The 14,413-nt window shown below is 32.9% G+C and overlaps 1 long non-coding RNA gene across 1 annotated transcript in view; it reads right to left on the bottom strand.

Moving 5' to 3' along the window:
- The window catches only part of LOC134723163 (uncharacterized), a 63,787-nt gene that overhangs the window by 25,462 nt on the left and 23,912 nt on the right, over positions 1–14,413 (bottom strand). Inside the window, exon 3 of the long non-coding RNA XR_010107999.1 lies at positions 7,020–7,125. This is a non-coding gene — a long non-coding RNA (uncharacterized LOC134723163). The remainder of the gene's footprint in view (positions 1–7,019; positions 7,126–14,413) is intronic.

Here is a 14,413-nt window from a genome sequence, read left to right as displayed (position 1 = left end):
TTTTTGCTCTAAACCAGTCTAATCCATATCTATGGGAAGTGTTAGGTCTAACACTATGAAACTTCACCTCAAATTTATTTCTCCTTTAGAAAACTTTCAAACTTCAAACAAAAACTAATGACTTTTTAAATGTTACAGGTGTTTAAATTAATTACCTGTCAACAGGTGTTAATTACGTATTACATGATAAATGATCCCTATCTTATCAAAGTGATGGGGAATCTGTGAGGCTGTATGCTGATCAAAGGGAAATAACTCCATTTGCCACCTATCCGATAGGATTTTTTGGAAAATTATTCAATACAAAAATCTACCTTTTCATGCTGATTCAAAAATTCTAAAGCATCTTTGTATATGAAATCAACCTTTAAAAAAAGTATCCAGTAATAGCATTCTTTTTTAGAGAATACATCCAGTACTGTCTGTTAGCGTCATTTTTGAGGAGCGATTTCGTCATTAATTTGACACCTACTACTGTGCTATGTTCTAAAAACTTGGCAAGAATATATCATTATCTAAGATAAAATCATATGACTATTTTTTTACTTAGTGCTTTTTGTTTTCTTAGCAGTTGAAAGATGGATTATGTAAGAATAGAGACAACTACCCACAGAAACAATTTCAGTGATAACTGTTACCTTTCCTCTTGTAAGAGCAGTCCTGTAAGCACAATTACTCCTTTTTTCATTTTAAACAAAAATGAAGCTGATCAACACATCATAATGAAGAAAACTGACATTTATTTTATGATGTGTATATTATAAAACATGTTAATTTGTTAAGATTTCTTTTCCCATTTATGGTCTGGACCCAGCATCTGTGAGCTTTATATAGATATAAGAGGATGTGGTGTGAGTGCCAATGAGACAACTCTCAACCAAAGTAACAATTAGTGAAAGTAAACCATTATAGGTCAAAGCACGATCTTCAACATGGAGCCTTAGCTCACACTGAGGGTTGTGCTTATAAAAATTAAAGTTGATAAAACTGATGACAACAGCCATTCTTTAAGAAGATTAAGTTTAAGCAGTTAATACTTATAAAAAAAAATTGATGGCTTGCAAACTTTCTTCTTAAATTGACCCAAAGTTATCATTTTTTATTCACTTCTAGCAGTCTGTATAGTGCACTTATCACAATCTTTAGTCAGAATGATAATCAATGTTACATTGTAATGTTTATCAGACAGTGCGACAGATGCTGTGAACCAACCATCAACCTTCAGACATTCTTATAGTTTTTGCAGTGTTTTTGTTTTCATTACAGCAATGAAATAACAATTCCTCCATTAATGAAAAAAAATCACAATCAAGATTACCACGTTAGCAGAAAAAAGGCATTTTTATAGTTCGCCAAAGATCTACATCAAGATTCTAATAAGGGGACAAAACAAACTAGACATTTTAATGATGACAAAAAGGAGAATTTTAAACAACTGTCAGCTTTTATTATTCAAATGGTGACTTAAATGCTTTCATGTTTCCTCTGCTGTAAAGCATGTGTCACTTGTGTCCAAAACACAGCATAATGGCTACCAATCTCAATGCTTAAACAATGATTGTAACTGTCTGATTCCATTAGTACCGTTTGAGACGATACCTGTCCGTCACATCTGTCACATGATTATATAATTGTCTTAGTGTGATGTCATGTCTGATGACAAAACTCAACAGAGTTGGAACTTTTTGTTCTGACAATGTAATTTACGTAAAAATTAGCACTGTCGGAAACTTCCAGAACAAATGTGTCTATGAGGCTAATAGTCAGAGAAAAACAACAAAGTTTATCTCAGATTCCGATGATAAACACTTGCTAAATATGGCAGTTTAAATCTAGTATGTCAAATGCAGGAAGGATAGGTTCCATAAAATTCAGCTTTTTATGCTATTATTTTATATATGCCATTTTAAACTATTGATAGTTATTAATGAGCATGAGATGCTAATGAGCATGAGATTACATAAAACAGATGTAACTGTGTCACCATGTTATTAGTTACAATATAAGGGCATATTGAAAAGTTAAGATTATTTGACAGATGTTTAATTTGCATATTTAAAGAAATCTTGGATTCACCCTGATTGAATTTAACTAATTCCCTGGGCAGTCAAAACAATATGGAGATTTAGATTGATGGATACTCCAGTGACTTTGTGCAACACCATGACTTCTTAGATATGCTCTTTGACTGGTTTTTATCATGATAACATTTAAATATGATCTTTTTTGAGGTTCTCAATGGAGAGATTTTCATCATGAAAGGTTACTGTGATACATATATGATCATAGAACTACTTTTGTTATTCTACTTTATGGATTTTGACATATTAGTTGCAGGCTTTGATTACCGTTATAAAACAGGGCTTATCTAATACCGGTAGTTGAAATTAGGCTCTGAACTAACTTTCTTTGAGTACTGCCTTGGTATCTTTTTGTCTTTTTATAGATAGCTGCTTCATCGGGCAATCATACCTGACATCACCTCCTTTTTCAAAGGAAAGATCAACTAATGTCCACAACAACAACAAAAGAGAAGTGGTATGATTGCCAATGAAATCAACAAATTTAGTTTCTCATGTATAATTTCAGAGTTAAGTATGATGTCCATCATCACTGAAATAGTATACATATTTGTTTATGGGCCAGCTGAAGGTCTCCTCCAGCAAAGTGTGCAGTACTATAAACGACCCCAATGAAACAAAACGCAGAACAATTAAGATTGATGATTGATTGATTGTTGGTTGCTTTAAGCCGCATCAGCACAAAAATGCTATATCGCGGCGAGGAACAATTAAGATAATTTGAACAGCCTAATCAAAGTTAATAAAAAGGATATTTTTCTTTTCTCACCAAATATTTCAAAAATTGAACTGCTGCTGAAAGAAGAACAGTTACAAGCTCTTTTAAAAAGCTGCAGAAGGATTTTTATTGATAAAATAATGTAAGAAATGTCTGTGGTATAAGTGAAGGTGACCGTGACATATAACAACTTACTAACCAGATCATTAGGTAGGCTTATACCACAAGTCACTTCAGTTTAAATGAACTACAAAATATTTCTATTATGAATTCAAATTTCTTTTCATTTAGATAAATACCTTTGTGAATAATATACCGAACCAAACTAGAATAGTGCATACAATTTAATATTATCATTTTAATCGAATTTCAATCATCTTTTCCAAGTTTCAACTATCTTGTCAAATGGCACAAGTGATTTTCGGTAATTTTCAATAGGATCATGAATATAAGATCAGAAATCATGATGGGGTGTCCCAGTTAAGGAGTTTCTTTTCTATTACCCCAACGGAAATCCTTTCACACCTGTCGTTAACGTCAATGCCTTGAACCACTCAAAATTTCTCAATCAAGATAGTTGTAAAAAAAGTAATTTCAGAAACCCATTAATTTTTTTTATAATTGTTTACACAGTTTAAATACACATTAATCAAAAGTGATATAACACATTTCAACTTGATCAGTTAATGAAAAATTGATAATGATGGCTCAATAGGTACTATACAAGTGTCGCCAAATTTGAGACTTTAGTTCTACCAGAATTCCGCATTGAATACAGTATTACAATACCATATCCAATGCATTCATCTGATTTGAATTTAAATAATTTTGGAATCAATATCTGCAGTATTGTAAACAATCATCAAGATCTAAACAAGATTACCATAACAATACAAGTGACATGTCCGTTAACAAAACAACTCAAATTACTGCATGCTGAGCGACTAAAAACAGATCTGACTTCAAGATTGTAGTCTATGTATGAATAAAATAAAGTGTGGGGTATGTCAACAGGACATTAACCCAAAAACAAAAAGAGCCAACACTAGTCAAGATGGCAACAGACTGTTTTCAACTAGAGACATTATTACAATGAGGCTTATACAACAACAACAAAAAAATACATACATACATACCCAAACTTTCTTTAAACGGTAACAACCCAGTCTCATGAAAATATCTTATTTTCTTCTTTATTATCTTTTTTCTGACTTGGATGTTTTCTGAATGTTTTGGAATTTATCAAAAGATAATTACATTTTAAAGGTAAACATCTCTACTTAAAGGAGGGGAAATTTGTTTGGTTTTAAATTGGCATTTGTCAACATAGGAAAACTTACATCCTCGTTCTAATCTAAAATGATAGGACAATGGCCTAGTAAGGAATTTGTCTCTCCTTCAGTGGTGGACAGTATTTAACTCAAATGAAACATTGACCTTTTAAGATTATAGGTTCATGAAGTCTGAATGCTCAGCTCCAATCTCAATAGCTGGACGGAAACAAAGTGAATGCAGGATTTTAACCAAGAACCCTTGAAACATATTTTCTAAATATGCTTGAATCATGTTGCACTGAGTTGAAAAATTTCCATAAAACTGATCCGAAAACAAGGGAACATTTCAGACAGGTAAAATGTAGAACTCTTGAATAAATCATGTGGTCTAGTATCGTTGTCATTTGATACTGCCTTGTTTTTACTAGTGATATATAGTATGTGCAGAAGCTTAAAGCCTGTTCAAAGAAGAAACCGTCATCACTAGCTTTGTTTGAATGAAGAGGTTGGTCCAATATCTGGCATACATAAAAAAAACAAAACAGGAATAACCATATATCTTTGACAGTTTATAATTGTTGAACTCTCTTGTTAGCAGTGTTCATATAAACAAATAGATCATACAGAATATATACTAATTTTACAGTAAAACCAAGAAAAGCAATACATTGTATTGACTTCTAAGATTTTGAGGAGTAATTTACAGTAAATTCTGGAAAAGTAAAACTTGCAGTGATTTTCGAGATTCTATGAGTACTTTTTTTTAGATTCTATGAGTAAGTACTGATTCTATGAGTAAGTACTAAGTCAAGCTTTAACACAAGTCTTTCTAAATGGGAGACAATTATAAAAGTCATCCTTTTTGGGGGATAATTTATCCTATTTTTCAGTTATTCTATTTTGTGTCAGGAACATTTATTTCATATCGTATCCTTAGATCATTACAGATGTTCTGAAGTTTAACAAAAGCATAGAGATTGCAAGCTGTTAGCACATGACTTTCTGGAAAGGAAGATTGACCACTTCAGAGATGACAAGGAGATAAAAAGAGACAAAAGGAAGAATAAGAAACCTGCTTACCTGAAATCAGTGTTAATAGTTAGATAAATAAAGTTGTTTTACCTGTCCAGGTGTTAAAGGTATGCTGAACAAAAACTTATCTACAGAGGTATCAGTTCGTTGTAACCTTAAGTCAACAGACACATGTCAGGCTATAAGACAACATTATTATAAACTGTGAAAATACCATTTTTCAAATTTAATTTACTTGTCCTTAAACTGTAAGGTGAGATATCTGTAAATGATCTTCATTTTTAAATAAACTTCCTCTTTAAGTTGCCATACAAGTGCAGATTATTGTTTAATTGTAATTGGTCTTGTCATCTAATGTCTTGTTCTAAGAATAAGTCAGATACAGAAGGCTCCTACTCAATTCTCAATACTGAGAGAGAAAAGTAAGAAAAAACTAAATAAATTCCTTACCTCATTTCTGGTGAAGAATTTATTTTACAGGTTGCAAAATCCATATAGCAATTGCTTTTTTCTAGTTTCAATTTATAATTTTATTAGTGGCAAAGAAATGCTTTTCAAAACTTTAAATTTTGGAAATTGTGACAACTTTTGAACAATTTCAAGATTTAAAAAAAAATTGATTTTATATGCATTCTATACAAATGAAATCTATTCAAAAAAGAAAATCATTCAATTACAGAACAAAAGAGAGATAAATGCCTTATTCCTTTCATATTTAGTTTAACATGTCAATGATACATGCAAAATCTCAACAAAATAAACTGTGTTCCACTGTCCTTGACAAACATACTTTTATACAACAGAATTAATTCACTAAGTAAATGTTACTTGTCATTTACTCCTAAATCAACTGCATCAATCCCATCTGCATATTAACAGATTTCTGGCACTGTATTTTGGAGAAAATAAAATGCCATGTTTAATTGCAGCAACACCTGTACCTCATTTTTGCAATGCAAATTAACAATATTATGTAACCATCACAAAAGACATAAAACCTCACAAATATTCCGTCCCGTCAGTCACTGTCAACACCTATCAATATAACTCATATCCTCTCAAAAGTCAGAACTATTTTTTATCATTCTTAAGATTTACATGATGTCATTTTATTGCAATGCCTTATCTTCAAATGCACAGATCAATGCATATATTAAATGGAAAAGAATAACTGTTACACAGCAGACAACAGATGTATATGTTTCACGGATGAAGACAGATATATAATCTAGTCCTCATAACCGTAATCCCTTCCCCTTTTCACAGAGGGTTCCCTACCAAATTAGACTTTACTACAGGGTTTGTAATAACATGAGCAACACAACAGGCACTACATGTGGAGCAGGATCTGATTACCTTTCATGAGAACTGAGGTCATTATTGGTTTTGGTGGGGTTTGTGTTGTGCTTAGTCTTCAGATTTCTAAGATTATTACACAGTTTGTTCTTATGTTGTGCTGTAACACCACTGTCCTAGGTTAGAGGTAGGGTTGAGAGCTCACAAACATGTTTAATCTCACCACATTCTAAATGGGACTTTCAAAATCATAAAGTCTGTAGGTAGGTTGTTGTCATTGGTTCAAAATATTTTGTTTTTGTTTTCAGTCAATGGTTTTCTCTTTCAAAAACCTTTCACACATTTTCAAATTGTGGCCTGACTTATAGGATAGTATAGTTTAAAGGTTTTTCTCATTTTTGAAGGCAAGACACTATGGTTGCCTATAACTTGATTACATGCACTTCATTTGAACTTTGGTGGGTAGTTGTCTCATTGGCAATTGTGATGATTGAAGGTTTATACAGCCCTTGTATGATTGGTATTGGCAATCTCACCACATCTCCTAAGTTTTATAATAAGGTAGATACAATATTCAACAAAACAGTGAAACACACAAAACAATATAACATGACATACCTTTTAGTAATTCTCTATTCCAACTGACAGATTCTTGAACAGCAAGTGTATAAAACTTTTGATATGTATTTCTCTTGATTTTTATTCTGCTGCAAAAACTTACAATCTAAAAAGAAAAGGCAATAAAACATGTATCACATAAGATGCAAGAACTTTAGAATGACAGAAAGAGTGTTTACGTGTCTTGTTTTTTTGCAGCTTTGGTGCCAGTATTTTTTCTCTGTCTCAAATTAAGAAGGTGACCAAGTGCACATGTAATTCTGAACACGAAATGACTACACAAGCTGCTTATATGTAATATATTATATTTTTCTCTTATCTGTCTACAACAGCAATAATTTCAATGTCAGATTTAATGTATTTTAGAAGTATATAAGAAATTAAATTCCTCATTACACAGCATTACAATATGGGAATAGCAAGCAAAGTGAAAAAATCATACATAGTTAAAGTACAACAAATGCTGTTTGTTCCATCATTGAAACACTTTTTCTGTTTTCCATAAATCAAGGATATTTCAACTAGTACAAACATGTAAATCAACAAAAGTCTTTTATTTCACCAGCTTAAAAGTATAAATAAACAAGAGCCATATTAGGCAGTGCTGCAATTTCTTCTTTTTTGTTTGCTGGTGTTTAGCATCACTTTCAGCACATTGGCTATATATTCTCTGTTAAATTTGTTTACTTAATTTGTTCAACACTGTCACACAATTTAGAGCTTGACAAACTGTACAGGCACTATTGTTCAAGACTGTATTTTGACCTAAAGATGCCTGTTGTTTTTGATGCGTCATAAGGTTGCTGTTCTTCTGTTTTGTATGTGTCTTTTGGTGGCTGTTCTGTTTTGCATGTAGCATTTGGTTGTTGTCTTGTTTTTATTTACGTCATTGGGTTGTCTTTTGTTTTAAATATGTCATAGGGTTCCTGTCTTGTTTTGAATGTGTTATTGAATTGCTGTCTTTTTAGCTCACCTGGCCCGAAGGGCCAAGTGAGCTTTTCTCATCACTTGGCGTCCGTCGTCCGTCGTCGTCCGTCGTCGTCCGTCGTCGTCCGTCGTCGTCCATCGTCGTCCGTCGTCGTCCGTCGTCGTCCGTCGTCGTCGTCGTCCGTCGTCGTTAACTTTTACAAAAATCTTCTCCTCTGAAACTACTGGGCCAAATCAAACCAAACTTGGCCACAATCATCATTGGGGTATCTAGTTTAAAAAATGTGTGGCGTGACCCGGTCAACCAACCAAGATGGCCGCCACGGCTAAAAATAGAACATAGGGGTAAAACGCAGTTTTTGGCTTATAACTCAAAAACCAAAGCATTTAGAGCAAATCTGACATGGGGTAAAAATGTTTATCAGGTCAAGATCTATCTGCCCTGAAATTTTCAGATGAATCGGTCAATCGGTTGTTGGGTTGCTGCCCCTGAATTGGTAATTTTGAAGAAATTTTGCTGTTTTTGGTTATTATTTTGAATATTATTATAGTTAGAGATAAACTGTAAACAGCAATAATGTTCAGCAAAGTAAGATCTACAAATAAGTCGACATGACCAAAATGGTCAGTTGACCCGTTTAGGAGTTATTGCCCTTTATAGTCAATTTTTAACCATTTTTCGTTAATTAAAGTTATCTTTTACAAAAATCTTCTCCTCTGAAACTACTTGGCCAAATTAATCCAAACTCTGCAACAATCATCTTTGGGGTATCTAGTTTAAAAAATGTGTGGCGTGACCTGGTCAACCAACCAAGATGGCCGCCACGGCTAAAAATAGAACAAAGGGGTAAAATGCAGTTTTTGGCTTATAACTCAAAAACCAAAACATTTTGAGGAAATCTGACAGTGATAAAAATGTTTATCAGGTCAAGATCTATCTGCCCTAAAATTTTCAGATGAATCTGTCAATCGGTTGTTGGGTTGCTGCCCCTGAATTGGTAATTTTGAGGAAATTTTGCTGTTTTTGGTTATTATCTTGAATATAATTATAGATAGAGATAAACTGTAAACAGCAATAATGTTCAGCAAAGTAAGATCTACAAATAAGTCAACATGACCAAAATAGTCAGTTGACCCGTTTAGGAGTTATTGCCCTTTATAGTCAATTTTTAACCATTTTTCGTAAATTAAAGTAATCTTTTACAAAAATCTTCTCCTCTGAAACTACTTGGCCAAATTAATCCAAACTTGGCCACAATCATCTTTGGGATATCTAGTTTAAAAAATGTGTGGCGTGACCTGGTCAACCAACCAAGATGGCCGCCACCGCTAAAAATAGAACATAGGGGTAAAATGCAGTTTTTGGCTTATAACTCAAAAACCAAAGCATTTTGAGGAAATCTGACAGGGATAAAAATGTTTATCAGGTCAAGAACTATCTGCCCTGAAATTTTCAGATGAATCGGTCAATCGGTTGTTGGGTTGCTGCCCCTGAATTGGTAATTTTGAGGAAATTTTGCTGTTTTTGGTTATTATCTTGAATATTATTATAGATAGAGATAAATTGTAAACAGCAATAATGTTCAGCAAAGTAAGATCTACAAATAAGTCAACATGACCAAAATGGTCAGTTGACCCCTTTAGGAGTTATTGCCCTTTATAGTCAATCTTTAACCATTTTTCATAAATCTAAGTAATCTTTTACAAAATCTCCACTGAAACTACTAGGCCACAATCATCTTTGGGGTATCTAGTTTGAAAAATGTGTCCGATGACCTGGCCATTCAACCAAGATGGCCGCCACGGCTAAAAATAGAACATAGGGGTAAAATGCAGTTTTTTGCTTATAACTATGAAACCAAAGCATCTAGAGCAAATCTGACAAGAAGTTAAATTGTTAATCAAGTCAATACCTATCTGCCCTGAATTTTTCAGATGAATTGGACAACTGGTTGTTGGGTTGCTGCCCTCCAATTGGTAATTTTTAAAGAAATTTTGCCGTTTTTGGTTATCTTGAATACTATTATAGATAGCGATAAACTGTAAACAGCAATAATGTTCAGCAAAGTAAGATCTACAAATAAGTCAACATGACCTAAATGGTCAATTGACCCCTTAAGGAGTTAGTGCCCTTTATAGTCAATTTTTAACAATTTTCATTAATTTGGTAAATTTATGTAAATTTTTACCAAATATAGTTCTCTGTTACTAATGGGCAAAGTTCATGATAGATATAATTGTAAGAAGCAAAATCGTTCAGTAAAGTAAGAACTTCAAACACATCACCATCACCAAAATACAATTTTGTCATGAATCCATTTGTGTCCTTTGTTTAATATGCACATAGACCAAGGTGAGCGATACAGGCTCTTTAGAGCCTCTAGTTTTTATATTTGTCATTGGCCCATGGGTTGCTGTATTTGTTCTGTTTGTGTCAATGGGTTGCTGTCCTTTGTTTTGTATGTCAATGGGTTGCTGTCCTTTGTTTTGTATGTCAATGGGTTGCTGTCCTTTGTTTTGTATGTCAATGGGTTGCTGTCCTTTGTTTTGTATGTATTATTGGGTTGCTATCTTTGTTTTGTATGTGTCATAGGGTTGCTATCTTTGTTTTGTATGTGTCATAGGATTGCTGTCTTGTTTTGTATGTGTCATAGGATTGCTGTCTTGTTTTGTATGTGTCATAGGATTGCTGTCTTGTTTTGTATGTGTTATTGGGTTGCTATCTTTGTTTTGTATGTGTCATAGGATTGCTGTCTTGTTTTGTATGTGTCATAGGATTGCTGTCTTGTTTTGTATGTGTCATAGGATTGCTGTCTTGTTTTGTATGTGTTATTGGGTTGCTATCTTTGTTTTGTATGTGTCATAGGATTGCTGTCTTGTTTTGTATGTGTCATAGGATTGCTGTCTTGTTTTGTATGTGTCATAGGATTGCTGTCTTGTTTTGTATGTGTTATTGGGTTGCTATCTTTGTTTTGTATGTGTCATAGGATTGCTGTCTTGTTTTGTATGTGTCATAGGATTGCTGTCTTGTTTTGTACATGTTATTGGGATGCTGTCTTTGTTTTGTATGTGTCATAGGATTGCTGTCTTGTTTTGTACATGTTATTGGGATGCTGTCTTTGTTTTGTATGTGTCATAGGATTGCCGTCTTGTTTTGTATGTGTCATAGGATTGCTGTCTGGTTTTGTATGTGTCATAGGATTGCTGTCTTGTTTTGTACATGTTATTGGGATGCTGTCTTTGATTTATATGTACCATGTATTAATGTCATTATTAAATTTATTAATATACTTGTAAGGTTACCATTACTAGTAAATGTAATAGACTTTGCATACACATACATCCTAAGCTTAAATCACATGAAGTTCCACTTTCTTAAAAAAAAAAGATTTATTAAAGGTTCCTAAAGTGGAAGCAAAAAAGTGCGTAGTGTCCATCATATGTTTAAGAATAAACAGAATTCAGATTTATAAATACATGTATAAGAAGATGAGGTATTAGTGCCAATGAGACAATTCTCCATCCTTTTTTAGATTTATATCTTTTATTAGGAAGATAACTTCCAACTTTCCAACCTTTTAAGTTCAAATCACTTCAATGAGTCTTCCATTCAAGGAATGCTAAATGATCCAAGTCTCCAAATAATGCCATTGAGACTAGACAACATAGCTTACAGGGCAGAAATAAGTGATCAATTATAGAAAATCTTACATTCATATTACCATGTTGAAGAGCATATTTACACAAAAAATGTCAATGGTTAGAACTAAATGTGGGAATATCTTAAAATCTACTCTTGACAAAACGTAAAAGTGGGAATCTATAAGGCTATCTGTCAGACAAAATATACAGAAGTATTAACAACCAAAATATTATCTGGCAAACATACCACCACTACAATCTAAACATGACAGTTGGTTACTGTTTTATATTGCTATTTTACGTAAATACTGGACCATTGCACTAGATATTAATGATAAACCCATGTTCATGGCCGTGAGCAAACATTCCAGTAAAACCGTAGTGTTGTCGGACTGTGATTAAACGTCTTAGGCTCTGTAGTCATCAGAGAGACTTGAGATAAGGGATAAAAATACATCAGTGACACTAACACACATACCTTAAATGTACTGGGGTTGTCTGAATTAACTTAGATAGACTCACGTTCCCCTCCACAGGAAATTAGCTAACAGGTGCCCCTTCCTATCAAACCTTACTTTATCATTGATGACAAAGACAATTAACACTTACCACTAAGCTACTTCAGATAAAATCACCCACTCTATGATGTGTAAGTTCTTTGATTCTGACACTACGGATATAAAGTCATTGACTTTGTAATGACTAGGATCTTATGGTTTGGGTCTACGGCCTGGGTCTACCCAATCAAACAGAAAAATCTAGAAACTGCACAAGGACTATTTACATTAAGCAAACAACAATTTAAGAACTCTTTCCCTTCAGAAAAAGTGTGTATTCACTTAACATATTAAGGTCAAACTAATATGCTGCATGTAATTGGACACAAGTTACTGTAGCACAGTATATGATGTATGACCTATCAAAAATATAATTCTGAAATGCAATTTAAATTAAACATTGACATTGACACTAATAACAATCACTCAGTTGTCACTGTCAGAAAAAATCTATTTTTAAATGAGTAGCTGCAGCAATGATTGTGTCACATCAAGGTCTTATATGGCTAATCTTGACTAAATGGTATGGATTTTTGCTCATTGTTAAAGGCTGTATATGGAAAGCTAATGTTCACATTATTTGAACTCTTTTGGAAAGTTGTCACATCAACAATAACACTAAATCTACTCATCTCACAATGGGAACAATTGTTGCCTAAATTAAATGCATTGTTAACAGATATATAAATAAACAAATTAAAGCAATGTTCAAAGTACTCATAATCATAATGATTTATAAAATCATGAGATTTATAAATATATCTCAAAATCACAGGTATTTGTGGATCAAGTTTTAAGATTACAGTTAAATCGGCCTAATCAAAACCAAAATTGGGTTGAAAATTGATTCAGATTTAACTACTTTCACAAAACACGTCTCTTTTGGGGGGATCGTGAGTATTCATAGAAAATTAATTTAGTTTACATACTGGTTCCCAGTTATGCTCTCTGTGTTCCATATCACAGACATTACTTGGGAATGTTACCAGTACATTTACATGTGCATATTGTTAATACATTGAGATCTGTGGTAACCCTATATTTTGACATTTGAAAAAAATTGTTGTGTAAATGAACTTTCAATTCTAGGATAAGATTTTTTTCTAAACTTCATAGTAAAAGTGGTACAGTTTGAGCCGTAAAAGGAGTTCCTGTGGGGAAATTGCATTGTCAATACTTACAGAAATGCAACCTGTAACCTTGGAATGTCTCAAAACATCTTGATGCAGTGATTTAGATTTGAATCATTTATTACATGTTACAAACTTTCACAATTTTAAAATGTTTCCCAAATGTCATCAGGATTTAATTCAAAACAAATTACTTGATTCCTTACAACTCCTAGTTTTAATCATCTGACATGGATACAAAATAAATGAAAAATCATTGGACTTATATCAATTGTAAATCCCTATACGGTGGATCCAATCTCATTAAAGAATAAACTGTAATTACAATTTACAGACACCAATCTTAAATTAAATAAGAATTCTAAGTGCTGTAGGCAAACCTTTAATGTTTAACGATTTTCTTCAAATCAATGTTAACTATAAATAAGTGTCAGAACTATTGTGATCAATAGAAGAAACTGTTAAAACAAACAGCTCCGTGCAGAATCTTGGCGCAAACGATAACAAATTTTTTAATCGAATGAATTTCTGTATCTCTTTTATCTCCCTGACAATTAGATGGAAAGAGTGTAAATTTATAACACCATAATGATTTCTATGCGGTTAATTTCTGGAAATTGCTCAGACACACTAAAACAAAGCTTTGTAATTAGTTATGGCACAGTATGAAAAACCTATAATAATGTTAATTGTCCTATAAAATATGGTTTCAAGAAACTGAAAACTAACCATGGGATCCACAGAAACATGAAAAGGTGTTCAAGGATCAGTTAAGTCTCAATAGACTAAGCTGACTATGCGGTATGGGCTTTGCTCATTGTTGATGGCCGTATGGTGAACTATAGTTGTTAATGTCTGTGTAATTTTGGTCTTTTGTGGCTAGTCATCTCATTGGCAATCATACCACATCTTCTTTTTTTTAAGGCTGGACAAGTGTAAACGTAACTGTTTGTCATATATTGTATATATTTTCGTTTGCCATAGCATGTATATGCTTCTTGCAAATAAAGTATTCATTCAATTCAATTCAACAACCTTCAAAATACATGCATTCTTACAGAAAATACAGACCATTAGGTATCTTTGTGAAAAACTATCTTGTATTTCTTTTACCTTCTGCAATATAAATGACTTTTTC

Source organism: Mytilus trossulus, chromosome 6 (assembly GCF_036588685.1).
Source record: "Mytilus trossulus isolate FHL-02 chromosome 6, PNRI_Mtr1.1.1.hap1, whole genome shotgun sequence".
Taxonomy (NCBI): Eukaryota; Metazoa; Mollusca; class Bivalvia; order Mytilida; family Mytilidae; genus Mytilus; species Mytilus trossulus.
The sequence above is the reverse complement of the archived record's forward strand: the minus strand, read 5'-3'. Positions and strand labels throughout refer to the sequence as shown.